Source organism: Lissotriton helveticus, chromosome 10, assembly GCF_964261635.1.
Source record: "Lissotriton helveticus chromosome 10, aLisHel1.1, whole genome shotgun sequence".
Lineage (NCBI taxonomy): Eukaryota > Metazoa > Chordata > Amphibia > Caudata > Salamandridae > Lissotriton > Lissotriton helveticus.
Window position 1 is genome coordinate 1,119,583,881 of NC_136071.1, and position 17,923 is coordinate 1,119,601,803.

Here is a 17,923-nt window from a genome sequence, read left to right on the forward strand (position 1 = left end):
ATTGCCTTAGATGGAATAGGTGTCCTTTTTACGGTTTGGTATGTTTTACATTTATCATGCTATGTTTTTTATGTCTGAATACTTTTATGGTCTTAGCGACCGAAATAAAAGTTTTTGAACTGAATTTTACATTTTTTTTTTATTCCACCCCCATGCTGCTCCACTAAGTCTTATTGGAAGCAGCCACCACTGCACTGGCGCCCTTTTGCCTGCCTAGTGCCAGCGCAGGCATCCTTGCACCACGGTGCAAGGGTGCCGGCGTTTTAGGAAGTATTGTTTTTGTGCAGGAAGGGGCACGTTTCTGCACAAAAACAATCCTCAGAAGCATTTATCTCTTTGTTTGGGTGCTTTATATACCTCAAACTCGACACAAAGGTATTAGACTGCTTTACATGAGCACCAGTTGCGTTAGATACAGATACATTCATTTCGGCACAGGAAGATTAAGTGATTTGCCCAGAATCACAGGATGTTGAGCGTCCCAGCCAAGATCCGGACCCGGTTCCCCAGCTTCGGGGCGACTAATCTAGCCATTAGGATTGAGGTTCCGTGGTTTTCGGGACCGGACTCCATTTTGTTTGCGTTCTTCGAGACGCCATTTTATGTTGCCCTCACGTAGGCCGCGGAAGTAAACGATAGAACAAAGTTGCATGGGCTTCATTGTTCATGTACATATTAACATGGCCTTTTCGACTTGCGAGTGAACTGCAAGATGCTGACCCCGTCACCTGAAACTGACCCTTCCACAAAGCCAATTTCTCTAGCTGATTGTTGTCTAGGTTTTCCAATCACTGTTCAGGATATCGTTAACTTTTAGTTTCTTGCACATATCTTATCCTACTCAACATCTGAATTGCTCCTTTTCTTATGTCTTTTCATTACATGGGTAGTGCTTTCAATTATGGGTTTGTCCGGCTTGTGATAATCGAATTTGGGACAGTCCTAATAATTAACTTGTGGGTTGGTACGATGTAAAGTGAGCTTCTTGGAATGTAATAATGTATGTAAAATGTATTTCATTGGTCAGAATTTGTCGCAGAGGGTGTGCATTTGTAATGGGTTGAAAATGTGAATATAAGGTGATGTCTTGCTCTACAAAAATTGAGTAGTTTCCTGAATTGTACACCGTGTTGTATTGCCTGGCTTACTGTTACTAGCTGCAGCTAATAAATTTGATCTCTGACGCCACCTAGAAGTATTCCGTGTCTCTGTAGTCCAAGACAGGTGAATCCGAAGACTTCGGGTGTGTCCCTGGCACCGCTGGGTTCTAAGAAAACCCAGTTCTTCAGTTGGCGCCCAACGTTGGGCGACATCAAGCGGTACCGGTCCAAGCCCGAGGATCGTGAGGAGCCACGTGAGAAAATTCTGGAGGAAGGCTGCCACTTCATCGACCCCTGTATGTCGACGTGGACCGAAGGTTTTTGCTGCGAGGCTTCCCGCTTTCCGACGGCTACGAAGGACTGCTGCCCTGACTGTCGCCCTGTCTTGGACCCTCGATTGATTCTTTGTAGAGCGAGACGATAGACGGTCTTCTGGTGGCGTGACAGATATTTTGGTTAAGTATAAGTGGGTCGCTCCCACGACTTTGTTTTGGTTCTTGGTTTGGTTTGATTCGGTGACTGCAGCAATCGAAGCCGAGGGGCTCGTATATTTGCGAGTGTATCGATAGTTGATAACCCCTTGAAGATTGAAGCTAGATTAGTGAGCTATAAGATGCCTTGTCTTAGCAAAATTAGGAAATGGTTTAGTTGTGGTTGCAACAGGGATTCCCGATTGGAGGATTCGTGTCCGATACCTCCGGTTGGAACTCCAACTTATGAGCTCTATTCAAAACACGGAGTGGGTCCTATTACTTATAATGAAGTGTGGGTCCGCTATACTAGGAAAGATGGTGTCTTACGATGGCCCCAATATGGTAGTTTCAAATTAAATATTTTAGACAATCTGGAAGTTGCGCTATTTAAGAAGAAAGCCCGGCCGGCAATGTTTGACTCTTTCCGTCTCTGGCGAAAGGAAGCCAAACAGCGAGAAATTAAGCAAGCTAAAAAAGATAGGAAAGATAAGAATATGTCAGTACTACAAGCTGCTAGGCAGTTTAAGGAAGATGAGGAAGATCGAGGGAGTGAAGTCTCAGATAGACAACGTTGCATGGCCATAGATAAATGTTATCCGGCCTTGCCGTCTTCTCCTCCGAAAGTGATTGAAGACCTTGAGAAAGATCCTTTGATCTCTCATTTACTGAGATTGCCACCTCCTTATGTGCAGGGTGCTACTGCACCTCCATTACCCCCGGTTGTTCTACCCTTTGTTGTTCAACCTGCTGCTGTTGTTCAGCCACCCGTTGTTCCCCAGATGGTTCTCCCTTCTACTGTGCAACCCCCTCTAGGGTCGCCAGCTTTGCTACCAGCTTTGTCTCAAACTCCTTTGCCTTCTACTTCTGAACCTTCGACTTCTACTGTTCTTGTTCCTACACCTCTTTTGCCTCAAAATACTTATTCTCCTGTTCTTATGTCTACTTCTTCTCCTTCCGCTCGAAAAAGAATGACTGAGACTGTTGTTAATCTATTATCTCCATTGTTTGGGTCGCTGAATATGACCACTGTTTTGGAACGTAATCAGAGTCGTAGTCAGCTTCCCAGTTCCGAGGAACGGGCAGGGTTGGATTTATTGGCTCGTAGATGGATTATAAATGCTCCCAGGTATATTTTGCCTGCGATTATGGATGTTTTCTTTCAGTGGGAGCCGCCTAAGCAAAGGTATGTTTTTGATGTAATGTGTACTTTTCTGCGTAAGGAATGGGAAGATAATGAGTTGGGTCCGATTCCGCAGGATGTGCTCGATGTTCAGTCAGAGTTTGCTTAAGGGACGATAGTGGAGTCTGATGTTACAGATGCCGTAGAGACGATACTTGCTTTCAGGTCTAGGTTACCGCCTCAGCCACTGTACGAACCTGATTCCTCCGTTAGGAGAAAAGTGAAGCAGTATCCCATGAGAGAAGTTCCTCCTGTATGGAGAGACGCAGTTCAGGCTGATGCCGCTCATAATATTAATGCTGTACCAGCTCATTTTCAGCGAGTATGGGTACATGTGAAGAACCGGGTTATTTAAGACCCAGCGGCGCAAGGGGCACGCCCAAAGTCTTCGGGTTCACCTGTCCTAGAGTACAGAGACACGGGACTCTTCGTGGTGACGTCAAAGATCGAATTTATTGACTGCAGCCAGTAACAGAAGTCCTAGAAGTCATCACGGTATGAGTTCTCAGGAGACTGCTCAATTTTACAAAGCAAGTCATCCCTTTTTATGCCAAAAAAATCACATTCCAGACAAATACCTAACATTTACAAACTGTCCAATCACATGTATCCACACCAGAGCTATCGCATGACGGTAAAACCCACTTTTCAATTGTCCAGCCCTTGATCAATCATCGGACAAACCCAACATTCTTCTTAAGACAGGTCGAACGAACCCATAATAAAAGGACCACAACCCATATCATAAATAAGCCATAAAGGAAGAAACAGAAACAGGTGGAGGAAAGATAAGGCATATTTGTGTGTCGTAAAACTATACGATCTCCTGTGCTTTGATCCTCAATCTTGATCAGCTACTGGGCAAGAACTGGCTCAGCAAGGTCGGCCTCAGGCAACAGGGTCAGTTCAGTCAGGTCATTCAGGAGTCAGCTAAAGTGTACGTGTACTAAAGACTCGTTCGGCCGTAGTCATCGGCCTATGTGAGGGCAACCACAAAATGGCTGCCATGCACAAAATGGAAACCAAGGTTCAGAACGAAATCTTCAAATACATAGTGAATCCTTGTGTGTAACATGGCGAAAACACTTGTACTTGCCAAACTCATCGGTTACGGTTCCTCGTCACCCAAATCGTAACGGAACCATGACATTTGAAACATGGGTTCAGAATTCACGGAACCTCAGCCCCTCCTTTTGCCCTTACATAGGCAATCACTCAGTCTATATCGGAGTCGATGTCAATTCTCATCAGATCACCAAGGTGCTGTTGAAGCATTATCTTGTTCCTCTGTGTATCTCTCGAGGCAGGCGATCCCCTGACACACATACTAGCACAAAGGCCACATATGGCAGGACCGCATTGTATATAAAGACAACACGAGAAAAGAATTGCTAAAGCCACACCAATGACCATCAGAATCTTCCATCCCCAAGTGGATATCAGTCCCCAGAACCATCCAGTTAACGACCAATCTCCTTTGTCCACATGCATAGACTCGGAGATCTTATGTAACTTAGAAATGGCCTCGTAAACTGTCGGAGCATTATCTGGGATAAAAACGCAGCAACTCGATTGGATCACTTTACATACTCCACCTCGATCTGCGAGTATGACGTCTAAAACCATACGATTCTGTAATGTCATAAGGCGGTCCGCTTGAAGCTCAGCTGTCAGATTACTAAGGGCACCGGCAGTTTCGTTTATGGTGGATTCAACCACTCTCGTCAATTGCCGTAAGCCTCTATTGTTAGCCATAGGTCCCCAAAACGGTAAGAAACCCTTAAAGAAGTCTCCCACTCCCTATCTTCCTGATCGAAGACACCTCTAACAACTCTCGTCTTGTGGTAATCTGCAGCAGCAGTATACGTAGGAGGCAACAAGTATCCAACATAACACGTTCCCGAAAAATCAGGGGGCAACCATGTATATGCTCTGTTGTAACAAACAAAATGCGTGCCTTTAGCTGCCAGAAACGGCGGGGAAGATTGAGACAAAAAAACGTACGTCTGGGTACAAACACTCTTCCCCAGCTGAGCTTTCGGATTTTGCCATTACCTTGCAGACATAATTGACCTCGGTGGGGTACGACCCAAATCGGAGGTGACCTCTTTCTTTTCTGCTTCTCACTCAGACTAATACTGTATCCAGTTGCATTCCAACCGACATATGCCATTAGCTCATCTCTGGGAATAGTTCTATAAGTGTCAATCTCTCTACTCATATTCAGAACTCCTTTCACCAAAGCTTGATTACTCGTGTTTTCTCTTACAGAACGCGGAGGATAAACCTCAAGGGCATAAAGGAACATAGTCTGAAAAGCGGACAGAGAAGCATTCTGACTAAATGGTAAAATCAAATAGAGAACACCTCTATCCGTAGTATGCGGCATAAGACCACACACCCAGCAATTAGTGATGTTCACCACCAACTGATGTTGATGCAGTAACTGTATGAACGAGTTGGTTACAAATTCTGACCTTCTAATCTGTTCGTGTTCAGGTAAGACATAAAAAGAGTGCAAAGAAGTAGTAATAGAAAAAGACATAGGTTGGGAGGTGGGTGCAGAAGTCAATTGGGTAGCGAAAACAATCCCACCCACCAATGCTAACATCATGCTTACAAACATCAGAACACATGTAATCAGGAAACATTTGCTATACATTAATTTACACAGTTTCTTCTTAAAGTTCGTTTTCTCAACAGTTCTCTCAATCTCAAAAAACTCCATCCTCTAACCGATGATGTTCACGGCGGTTGGTTTTCTTCTGCTAAAGAATGCTTCTGTCCGCCCAGGGAACTCCCTTAGACCAACCAGAACCGTCGACCTTGCGTCTTAGGCTGCACTCCCTAGTCTTTACACCGTGACTCTACAGCTGAACCCGGATGGTGGTTCACAAAAATATACCAAAAAAGTTTCTTGGCTAAGAGAGTGCAGTTCTCCAAAAACAAAAGGAAAAATTATGCTTTTATTTGTTCATTGTTTCTCGGTCGTAAATTATAACGGCCTTTACCAGGAACTGTGTGATCTGTAAACAAGAGTTCAGGCTAAGTGGTGTCCAATCTCAAATGTGGAGATACGGCTGCTTGCAGAATGTCGTCGTCCTCTCGTTCAGAATTTGTCCATACTAAATGTGCGTCGCTAAACAGCATGAACTTCGGCACTCGTTCCGTCTCTGAATCGCCAATACCATCGCGGACCCACTGGTCGTACGGCAGAGGTAAAGGCGCCTTCTTACAATGTACGCCGTGGATCCAGTTTCGCTTCCCGAAGACCTTCACCGAAGTTCTCGTTGACAGAAGCACTTGGTGGGGGCCGGTCCAACGGGGCTGCTCGTTTTTGGACCGCTGAAAATTCTTCACCAGGACCCAGTCACCGGGATTGATGGTGTGACCTGGATCCACAGATGCTGGTGGCAAGTTATCATGAACCTGTTGATGCAAGACACGCAATTTAGCCGTCAAATCATACAAATAGTCCACCAACACAGGATATTCAATGTCACTAAACTTCACTGGCCTCGGCACTCCCCACACATTCGCCGGACGGCCAAAAACTATTTCATAAGGACTAAGGCCAATCTGGGAATGTACTGAAGTTCTAGTTGACAAAAGTGCCAACGGCAAAGCATCTGGCCATTGAAGACCAGAACTCGCCTGAATTTTAGCTAACTTTAACTTCAAAGTGCCATTGTAAAATTCCACTAGTCCAGCTGATTGGGGATGGTTTGCAGCATGAAATTTCTGTCGGATCCCCAACCCTTCACACACTCTCTTCATAACCTTCCCCACAAATTCACTCCCATTATCACTCCATACCATCCTTGGCAACCCAAACCTTGGGAAATATTCTTTGATCAAGACTCTAGCTGTAGACAAGGCCGTATTGTCTTTTAGGGGGTATGCCTCTACCCATCTAGAAAAAGCACAAACAACTACGAGGACGTATTTCAGGTTGTTACACCTTTCCATGTGGATAAAATCCAATTACAGAACCTCGAACGGATACGTCGGAGGCGCAAACTGACCAGCTGGAGTTGGAGTTCCCTTGCCAGGATTATACATCAGACACACCATACAATTCTTGACCACATTCTCAGCACATTTGGGAATTCCAGAATTCTGCCATACTGGAGCCAACAACTTACAAATCCCTTTCACACTAATGTGGGACAAACCATGTGCCGTGAAGCAAGAAGACTTAGGCTTGGCGCACAGCGTGGTTGTACCAAGTTTGGTTGAACATAAGTAAATCTGAATTGTCAATTTAAAGGTGCTCCTACAGGTGACGCAACTGTTCGGGTGCGTCCTAAAAGGTTGAGGAGTTGAGTGTGCTACTGGAGTGTAGGTACATCCCTGTGGTGGGCACACTTAAGGGGTTCAGTGTGCTAGAAACAACACAGTGAATTCCAAATAAAGTTCAATTAAAGTTCCAAAAGTGCAAAGTTTCAAGGTTTATTAGATATTTTCCATTGGAATGCGTTTCATATTTCCATCATATGAGTTATCAAACGATTGTTTTTAGCGACATCACAACGCTAAAGGGGCTCCAATGCATTTCGGACGAAAAGTCCTTTTTCAAGGAGCACTGCAACAAAAGAATATGCAGAGTCTAAATCAATGAAGGTACTAAAACAACAGCGTGGTAGATAATACAGTGGTGTCTGAGTGAGTTAACCTCATGCAGCCCTGGAGCGGTTAAAGAAGAATAGGAAAGTTCCCCCGGTGTTCGGGAAGTGGTGGGAAGTGCCCAAACTTGTACGGCGTGAGAGTGAATGGAATATGCAGGCAAGTGGGAGCTAATCATCAAGAAACAGGAAAGGTGAAAAGGTTTTGTCTGGGCCTACCTCTAAAAAAGGCTCGGTAATAGTTAAATCGATGTTATGTGTCGAGGATGTTTCGCTGGAGGGAACAGTGGAAGTTGATGTTCCTGCTGGAGTTCTCTTAGGTGGGCGATTGGTGTTGTCACTCCCAGAGGATGAGGTGTCAGTATTAGGATTGAAAGGTTTGTTTCTGCGACGTTGAGCGTAAACATCCGCCCACGTATATACCTCACCTAATTTGTAATCCAGGGTGTCCCGGCGGAATTTGCGTATCTTGCGTTCATTGATTTGTTTTGTGTGTCTGTCTAGTTGTGTGTTGATGTCTTCAAGAGTTGTAGCCAATTCTTCAGCGGTGATCGATTCTTTTAACTCATTTTCGATGGTAGTGATTTCGTGTGTGAGTTCTGTCAGGATTCCTGACAGTTCCTCTACAATTAGTAATATTAGGTCCAGACTGCATTTGTTAAGGATGGCGTTCCATCTCTCAATGAATGTTTTAGAGTTCTTACATAGGGACGGTTTCAGGGCAATCCGTAGGCCTCGGGGAATGCGGAGCACTTTATGATATTTAATTAAAGTGTTAGCATGGAGTTTCTGATTAACGCGTCGTTTGGATAAATACAAAAGTTGTTTGATGCATTGTTCTTTCGTTCTGCTGGTTGTGGTCTGGATTAAATCTTCATTGATAAGTGCGTATATTCTCTCTGTTGCGTCGGTGTCGAATGCTAAAGTTTCAGCTCTAGCTTCCGTCGATTTTGAGATCTCATCATATTGCATGTTGAAAGGGTGCGTGCTGCCAGCCTCAGGAACAGTGAGAGTGAAATGAAGCAAGAAGACTTAGGCTTGGCGCACAGCGTGGTTGTACCAAGTTTGGTTGAACATAAGTAAATCTGAATTGTCAATTTAAAGGTGCTCCTACAGGTGACGCAACTGTTCGGGTGCGTCCTAAAAGGTTGAGGAGTTGAGTGTGCTACTGGAGTGTAGGCACATCCCTGTGGTGGGCACACTTAAGGGGTTCAGTGTGCTAGGAACAACACAGTGAATTCCAAATAAAGTTCAATTAAAGTTCCAAAAGTGCAAAGTTTCAAGGTTTATTAGATATTTTCCATTGGAATGCGTTTCATATTTCCATCATATGAGTTATCAAACGATTGTTTTTAGCGACATCACAACGCTAAAGGGGCTCCAATGCATTTCGGACGAAAAGTCCTTTTTCAAGGAGCACTGCAACAAAAGAATATGCAGAGTCTAAATCAATGAAGGTACTAAAACAACAGCGTGGTAGATAATACAGTGGTGTCTGAGTGAGTTAACCTCATGCAGCCCTGGAGCGGTTAAAGAAGAATAGGAAAGTTCCCCCGGTGTTCGGGAAGTGGTGGGAAGTGCCCAAACTTGTACGGCGTGAGAGTGAATGGAATATGCGGGCAAGTGGGAGCTAATCATCAAGAAACAGAAAAGGTGAAAAGCTGTGAAGATGGGAAAAAGTGAGGTTAAAGGTGCGACAGTGAAGCGAACTGCTCGGTAATAAGCGAGACTTACATTATCGTTTACAGAAATGCGGGCGAGTGGCGGTCATGCTTACGTCCAAAACGGAAAGCGGGACGGTGGGGTGTGGACTTACTTGGTTAGAAGGTCAAACTGGAGTACGAAAAACGGGTGTCAGGTACAGAAACTCCGCGGAAAGGATGCGGAGTTTTTAGGAAAGGGTGGAGAGGTGATGGGAATAGAAGAAGGACTACTGGGGAAAAAATGGGATGCTGGGAAGGAATGGGATGGGCGCGGCCATCTTGGAGGGGAGTGAAGGGTCTAGAACAGATGTAAGGCAAAACAATCAGAAAAAAAAAAGTAAATGCAGCAATAAACGTCCGTTACAGGTAACAGCTCAGTTCGGTACGGTCATTAAGACCAAATGGTTTCTGCGACTGCAATCTGTAAATCCATGTAGTTTCCCTTTGCAAGAGGGTTTTATTATTGTCTCTCCCTTCGGTATTTGGGACCATTTCAAGAACCATGTACTTAAGCTGGGCCACATTGTGGTTGGCCTCGTTGAAATGGATGGCTACATTAGATTTTGAGTTCCTGGTACGAATGTTCGACTTGTGTTCATTCAACCGGGTCTTAATTTTCCTGCTAGTCTTGCCCACATAGATTTTGCCACACGGGCACTTCAGGAGATAGATCAGGTTAGAAGAGTCGCATGTCGCGTCCACATTTAGTTTAATGTTGAAGCCTCTCATGGGATGATTTAGGTTATTGCCTTTAATGATGTTATTGCAATTATTGCAATGATGGCAAGGACGAGTTCCTGTGTGTTGAACTGGTGTGGTAGTGGTTGTGGTTTTAGATAGAATTTCTTTGAAGTTCATCGGTCGGGTGTAGGCAAAAATTGGGGGATCCTTGAAGAGGTCCCTGAAATCTGGTTCTGATGATAAAATGCGCCAGTGTTTCAGTATAATGTTCTTGTAGTTTTTTGCTCGAAGTCGAGTATCTGGAGACGAGGACCATTCTTTGATCATTAGTTTTGGGAATGTTTCGTAGAGCTTCTGCTCGGGAAGTGGCAGAAGTTCGGTTAATGGCCTCCTTAAGGATTTCGTTGGGATATCCTCTGTTTCGAAATCTTGCTGCCATGGATTGGATTTGGGTCGTTCTGATGTCAGGGTCAGAAACGATGCGGGTTATTCTTAACATCTGGCTGTAAGGCAGGTGCCTTTTTAAGGAGTTCTGGTGAAAGCTGCTGAAGAGCAGAGAGTTATTGCGGTCAGTAGGTTTCCGAAATAAATCAGTTTCGATTCCCTGAGAGGTTAATTTGATGAGGACATCCAGAAATGCTATTTCCTGGTGGTTGATGTTCCAAGTGAATTCAATTCGATCATCTTTGGTATTGAGATCTGTCAGGGCGAGTTCTAAATTCTCTTTGGAGTCTTTCCAAATGAAAAACAGATCATCGATGTAGCGTACATAAAGTTTTATGTTGTCCATCCAATGTTTGTCCTTGTAAATGTAATTGAGCTCAAAATTACCCATGCATAGATTCGCATAGGTGGGAGCCGCACAATTGCCCATGGCCATTCCGGACATCTGTAGGTACCATTTATCTTCATATTTAAAGTAACTATGATATAGAGTGTATATCATAAGTTCAAGAATGAAAGGTTTCAAAGAATCGTCAATGTCAGATTGAAGTAAGGCATGCTCCACAGCGTTGATCCCTCCTTCATGGGGGATAGAGGTGTAAAGGCTTTTAACATCCGCTGTACATAAGATTACTTTTTCATTTTCAGAGATTTGTATGGTGGAAAGCTTGTTCAAAAATTCTGTAGTGTCTTTAACATGGCTTTGTAAACTAGAAACCATAGGTTGCAGGTAACGGTCTATGAGTTTCCCTGTGGGTTCATGGATCGAACCTCTGGTGGAGACGATGGGGCGGAACGGGGGATCCATCAGATTTTTGTGTATTTTCGGTAGCATGGTAATGGAGGGACTCCTGGGATGTTCCACAATGAGATATCTTTTTGTTCTGTCATCGATGATGCCATCAGCTGTGGCTTTATCAATGATTTGAGATAGTTCCGTTTTGTAATCGTTTGTGGGATTGCCATCCAATGGTAAATAGACATTAGGATCCATCACGTGTTCTTGCGTTCTCCAGTCGTCGAGTTGTGTGTTGAGGATGACAAGGGCGCCACCCTTGTCAGCTTTCAAACATCTAATGGAAGGATTCCTGGCGATGTTTTTAAGAATGTCCATTTCTTTGTTGGTGATATTCTTGCGGGTCTTCTTGCGGAAGTTGATTTTAGAGATGTCCTGTTTCACCAGGGTCTCAAAGGTGTCAATGCTTTTATGGCTGGTAGGAGGCATAAAAGTGCTGAAAGGTCGTAAGCCCATAAGTTGATCAGGTTTTGGGTCCTTTGGTGGTTCTAGAACGTTTTCAAAAAAATGTTTAAGTCTTAATTTTCTTGTGAGTTTAAAGGTACTCACGTCAAGTTCTAGTAAGTTGGTGTCGCTGGTAGGGATAAATGACATGCCCTTTTGAAGGATTCTTGTTTCGAGGTTGGTTAGCTTGACATCAGAGATGTTGATTACTAGCGATTCTTCTTTGTTTTCTGTCTGGTCTTCGAGAATTGTTGGGTGCCTTTGTGGTTTTTTGCCTGCCCTTTTGCCCCGTCTGGGTCTGCGGTTTTGTCTGGGCCTACCTCTAAAAAAGGCTCGGTAATAGTTAAATCGATGTTATGTGTCGAGGATGTTTCGCTGGAGGGAACAGTGGAAGTTGATGTTCCTGCTGGAGTTCTCTTAGGTGGGCGATTGGTGTTGTCACTCCCAGAGGATGAGGTGTCAGTATTAGGATTGAAAGGTTTGTTTCTGCGACGTTGAGCGTAAACATCCGCCCACGTATATACCTCACCTAATTTGTAATCCAGGGTGTCCCGGCGGAATTTGCGTATCTTGCGTTCATTGATTTCTTTTGTGTGTCTGTCTAGTTGTGTGTTGATGTCTTCAAGAGTTGTAGCCAATTCTTCAGCGGTGATTGATTCTTTTAACTCATTTTCGATGGTAGTGATTTCGTGTGTGAGTTCTGTCAGGATTCCTGACAGTTCCTCTACAATTAGTAATATTAGGTCCAGACTGCATTTGCTAAGGATGGCGTTCCATCTCTCAATGAATGTTTTAGAGTTCTTACATAGGGACGGTTTCAGGGCGATCCGTAGGCCTCGGGGAATGCGGAGCACTTTATGATATTTAATTAAAGTGTTAGCATGGAGTTTCTGATTAACGCGTCGTTTGGATAAATACAAAAGTTGTTTGATGCATTGTTCTTTCGTTCTGCTGGTTGTGGTCTGGATTAAATCTTCATTGAGAAGTGCGTATATTCTCTCTGTTGCGTCGGTGTCGAATGCTAAAGTTTCAGCTCTAGCTTCCGTCGATTTTGAGATCTCATCATATTGCATGTTGAAAGGGTGCGTGCTGCCAGCCTCAGGAACAGTGAGAGTGAAATGAAGCAAGAAGACTTAGGCTTGGCGCACAGCGTGGTTGTACCAAGTTTGGTTGAAAATAAGTAAATCTGAATTGTCAATTTAAAGGTGCTCCTACAGGTGACGCAACTGTTCGGGTGCGTCCTAAAAGGTTGAGAAGTTGAGTGTGCTACTGGAGTGTAGGCACATCCCTGTGGTGGGCACACTTAAGGGGTTCAGTGTGCTAGGAACAACACAGTGAATTCCAAATAAAGTTCAATTAAAGTTCCAAAAGTGCAAAGTTTCAAGGTTTATTAGATATTTTCCATTGGAATGCGTTTCATATTTCCATCATATGAGTTATCAAACGATTGTTTTTAGCGACATCACAACGCTAAAGGGGCTCCAATGCATTTCGGACGAAAAGTCCTTTTTCAAGGAGCACTGCAACAAAAGAATATGCAGAGTCTAAATCAATGAAGGTACTAAAACAACAGCGTGGTAGATAATACAGTGGTGTCTGAGTGAGTTAACCTCATGCAGCCCTGGAGCGGTTAAAGAAGAATAGGAAAGTTCCCCCGGTGTTCGGGAAGTGGTGGGAAGTGCCCAAACTTGTACGGCATGAGAGTGAATGGAATATGTGGGCAAGTGGGAGCTAATCATCAAGAAACAGGAAAGGTGAAAAGCTGTGAAGATGGGAAAAAGTGAGGTTAAAGGTGCGACAGTGAAGCAAACTGCTCGGTAATAAGCGAGACTTACGTTATCGTTTACAGAAATGCGGGAGAGTGGCGGTCATGCTTACGTCCAAAACGGAAAGCGGGACGGTGGGGTGTGGACTTACTTGGTTAGAAGGTCAAACTGGAGTACGAAAAACGGGTGTCAGGTACAGAAACTCCGCGGAAAGGATGCGGAGTTTTTAGGAAAGGGTGGAGAGGTGATGGGAATAGAAGAAGGGCTACTGGGGAAAAAATGGGATGCTGGGAAGGAATGGGATGGGCGCGGCCATCTTGGAGGGGAGTGAAGGGTCTAGAACAGATGTAAGGCAAAACAATCAGCAAAACAAAAGTAAATGCAGCAATAAACGTTCGTTACAGGTAACAGCTCAGTTCGGTACGGTCATTAAGACCAAATGGTTTCTGCGACTGCAATCTGTAAATCCATGTAGTTTCCCTTTGCAAGAGGGTTTTATTATTGTCTCTCCCTTCGGTTTTTGGGACCATTTCAAGAACCATGTACTTAAGCTGGGCCACATTGTGGTTGGCCTCGTTGAAATGGATGGCTACATTAGATTTTGAGTTCCTGGTACGAATGTTCGACTTGTGTTCATTCAACCGGGTCTTAATTTTCCTGCTAGTCTTGCCCACATAGATTTTGCCACACGGGCACTTCAGGAGATAGATCAGGTTAGAAGAGTCGCATGTCGCGTCCACATTTAGTTTAATGTTGAAGCCTCTCATGGGATGATTTAGGTTATTGCCTTTAATGATGTTATTGCAATTATTGCAATGATGGCAAGGACGAGTTCCTGTGTGTTGAACTGGTGTGGTAGTGGTTGTGGTTTTAGATAGAATTTCTTTGAAGTTCATCGGTCGGGTGTAGGCAAAAATTGGGGGATCCTTGAAGAGGTCCCTGAAATCTGGTTCTGATGATAAAATACGCCAGTGTTTCAGTATAATGTTCCTGTATTTTTTGCTCGAAGTCGAGTATCTGGAGACGAGGACCATTCTTTGATCATTAGTTTTGGGAATGTTTCGTAGAGCTTCTGCTCGGGAAGTCGCAGAAGTTCGGTTAATGGCCTCCTTAAGGATTTCGTTGGGATATCCTCTGTTTCGAAATCTTGCTGCCATGGATTGGATTTGGGTCGTTCTGATGTCAGGGTCAGAAACGATGCGAGTTGTTCTTAACATCTGGCTGTAAGGCAGGTGCCTTTTTAAGGAGTTCTGGTGAAAGCTGCTGAAGAGCAGAGAGTTATTGCGGTCAGTAGGTTTCCGAAATAAATCAGTTTCGATTCCCTGAGAGGTTAATTTGATGAGGACATCCAGAAATGCTATTTCCTGGTGGTTGATGTTCCAAGTGAATTCAATTCGATCATCTTTGGTATTGAGATCTGTCAGGGCGAGTTCTAAATTCTCTTTGGAGTCTTTCCAAATGAAAAACAGATCATCGATGTAGCGTACATAAAGTTTTATGTTGTCCATCCAATTTTTGTCCTTGTAAATGTAATTGAGCTCAAAATTACCCATGTATAGATTCGCATAGGTGGGAGCCGCACAATTGCCCATGGCCATTCCGGACATCTGTAGGTACCATTTATCTTCATATTTAAAGTAACTATGATATAGAGTGTATATCATAAGTTCAAGAATGAAAGGTTTCAAAGAATCGTCAATGTCAGATTGAAGTAAGGCATGCTCCACAGCGTTGATCCCTCCTTCATGGGGGATAGAGGTGTAAAGGCTTTTAACATCAGCTGTACATAAGATTACTTTTTCATTTTCAGAGATTTGTATGGTGGAAAGCTTGTTCAAAAATTCTGTAGTGTCTTTAACATGGCTTTGTAAACTAGAAACCATAGGTTGCAGGTAACGGTCTATGAGTTTCCCTGTGGGTTCATGGATCGAACCTCTGGTGGAGACGATGGGGCGGAACAGGGGATCCATCAGATTTTTGTGTATTTTCGGTAGCATGGTAATGGAGGGACTCCTGGGATGTTCCACAATGAGATATCTTTTTGTTCTGTCATCGATGATGCCATCAGCTGTGGCTTTATCAATGATTTGAGATAGTTCCGTTTTGTAATCGTTTGTGGGATTGCCATCCAATGGTAAATAGACATTAGGATCCATCACGTGTTCTTGCGTTCTCCGGTCGTAGAGTTGTGTGTTGAGGATGACAAGGGCGCCACCCTTGTCAGCTTTCAAACATCTAATGGAAGGATTCCTGGCGATGTTTTTAAGAATGTCCATTTCTTTGTTGGTGATATTCTTGCGGGTCTTCTTGCGGAAGTTGATTTTAGAGATGTCCTGTTTCACCAGGGTCTCAAAGGTGTCAATGCTTTTATGGCTGGTAGGAGGCATAAAAGTGCTGAAAGGTCGTAAGCCCATAAGTTGATCAGGTTTTGGGTCCTTTGGTGGTTCTAGAACGTTTTCAAAAAAATGTTTAAGTCTTAATTTTCTTGTGAGTTTAAAGGTACTCACGTCAAGTTCTAGTAAGTTGGTGTCGCTGGTAGGGATAAATGACATGCCCTTTTGAAGGATTCTTGTTTCGAGGTTGGTTAGCTTGACATCAGAGATGTTGATTACTAGCGATTCTTCTTTGTTTTCTGTCTGGTCTTCGAGAATTGTTGGGTGCCTTTGTGGTTTTTTGCCTGCCCTTTTGCCCCGTCTGGGTCTGCGGTTTTGTCTGGGCCTACCTCTAAAAAAGGCTCGGTAATAGTTAAATCGATGTTATGTGTCGAGGATGTTTCGCTGGAGGGAACAGTGGAAGTTGATGTTCCTGCTGGAGTTCTCTTAGGTGGGCGATTGGTGTTGTCACTCCCAGAGGATGAGGTGTCAGTATTAGGATTGAAAGGTTTGTTTCTGCGACGTTGAGCGTAAACATCCGCCCACGTATATACCTCACCTAATTTGTAATCCAGGGTGTCCCGGCGGAATTTGCGTATCTTGCGTTCATTGATTTCTTTTGTGTGTCTGTCTAGTTGTGTGTTGATGTCTTCAAGAGTTGTAGCCAATTCTTCAGCGGTGATTGATTCTTTTAACTCATTTTCGATGGTAGTGATTTCGTGTGTGAGTTCTGTCAGGATTCCTGACAGTTCCTCTACAATTAGTAATATTAGGTCCAGACTGCATTTGCTAAGGATGGCGTTCCATCTCTCAATGAATGTTTTAGAGTTCTTACATAGGGACGGTTTCAGGGCGATCCGTAGGCCTCGGGGAATGCGGAGCACTTTATGATATTTAATTAAAGTGTTAGCATGGAGTTTCTGATTAACGCGTCGTTTGGATAAATACAAAAGTTGTTTGATGCATTGTTCTTTCGTTCTGCTGGTTGTGGTCTGGATTAAATCTTCATTGATAAGTGAGTATATTCTCTCTGTTGCGTCGGTGTCGAATGCTAAAGTTTCAGCTCTAGCTTCCGTCGATTTTGAGATCTCATCATATTGCATGTTGAAAGGGTGCGTGCTGCCAGCCTCAGGAACAGTGAGAGTGAAATGAAGCAAGAAGACTTAGGCTTGGCGCACAGCGTGGTTGTACCAAATTTGGTTGAACATAAGTAAATCTGAATTGTCAATTTAAAGGTGCTCCTACAGGAGACGCAACTGTTCGGGTGAGGTTAACTCACTCAGACACCACTGTATTATCTACCACGCTGTTGTTTTAGTACCTTCATTGATTTAGACTCTGCATATTCTTTTGTTGCAGTGCTCCTTGAAAATGGACTTTTCGTCCGAAATGCATTGGAGCCCCTTTAGCGTTGTGATGTCGCTAAAAACAATAGTTTGATAACTCATATGATGGAAATATGAAACGCATTCCAATGGAAAATATCTAATAAACCTTGAAACTTTGCACTTTTGGAACTTTAATTGAACTTTATTTGGAATTCACTGTGTTGTTCCTAGCACACTGAACCCCTTAAGTGTGCCCACCACAGGGATGTGCCTACACTCCAGTAGCACACTCAACTCCTCAACCTTTTAGGACGCGCCCGAACAGTTGCGTCACCTGTAGGAGCACCTTTAAATTGACAATTCAGATTTACTTATGTTCAACCAAACTTGGTACAACCACGCTGTGCGCCAAGCCTAAGTCTTCTTGCTTCATTTCACTCTCACTGTTCCTGAGGCTGGCAGCACGCACCCTTTCAACATGCAATATGATGAGATCTCAAAATCGACGGAAGCTAGAGCTGAAACTTTAGCATTCGACACCGACGCAACAGAGAGAATATACGCACTTCTCAATGAAGATTTAATCCAGACCACAACCAGCAGAACGAAAGAACAATGCATCAAACAACTTTTGTATTTATCCAAACGACGCGTTAATCAGAAACTCCATGCTAACACTTTAATTAAATATCATAAAGTGCTCCGCATTCCCCGAGGCCTACGGATCGCCCTGAAACCGTCCCTATGTAAGAACTCTAAAACATTCATTGAGAGATGGAACGCCATCCTTAACAAATGCAGTCTGGACCTAATATTACTAATTGTAGAGGAACTGTCAGGAATCCTGACAGAACTCACACACGAAATCACTACCATCGAAAATGAGTTAAAAGAATCAATCACCGTTGAAGAATTGGCTACAACTCTTGAAGACATCAACACACAACTAGACAGACACACAAAAGAAATCAATGAACGCAAGATACGCAAATTCCGCCGGGACACCCTGGA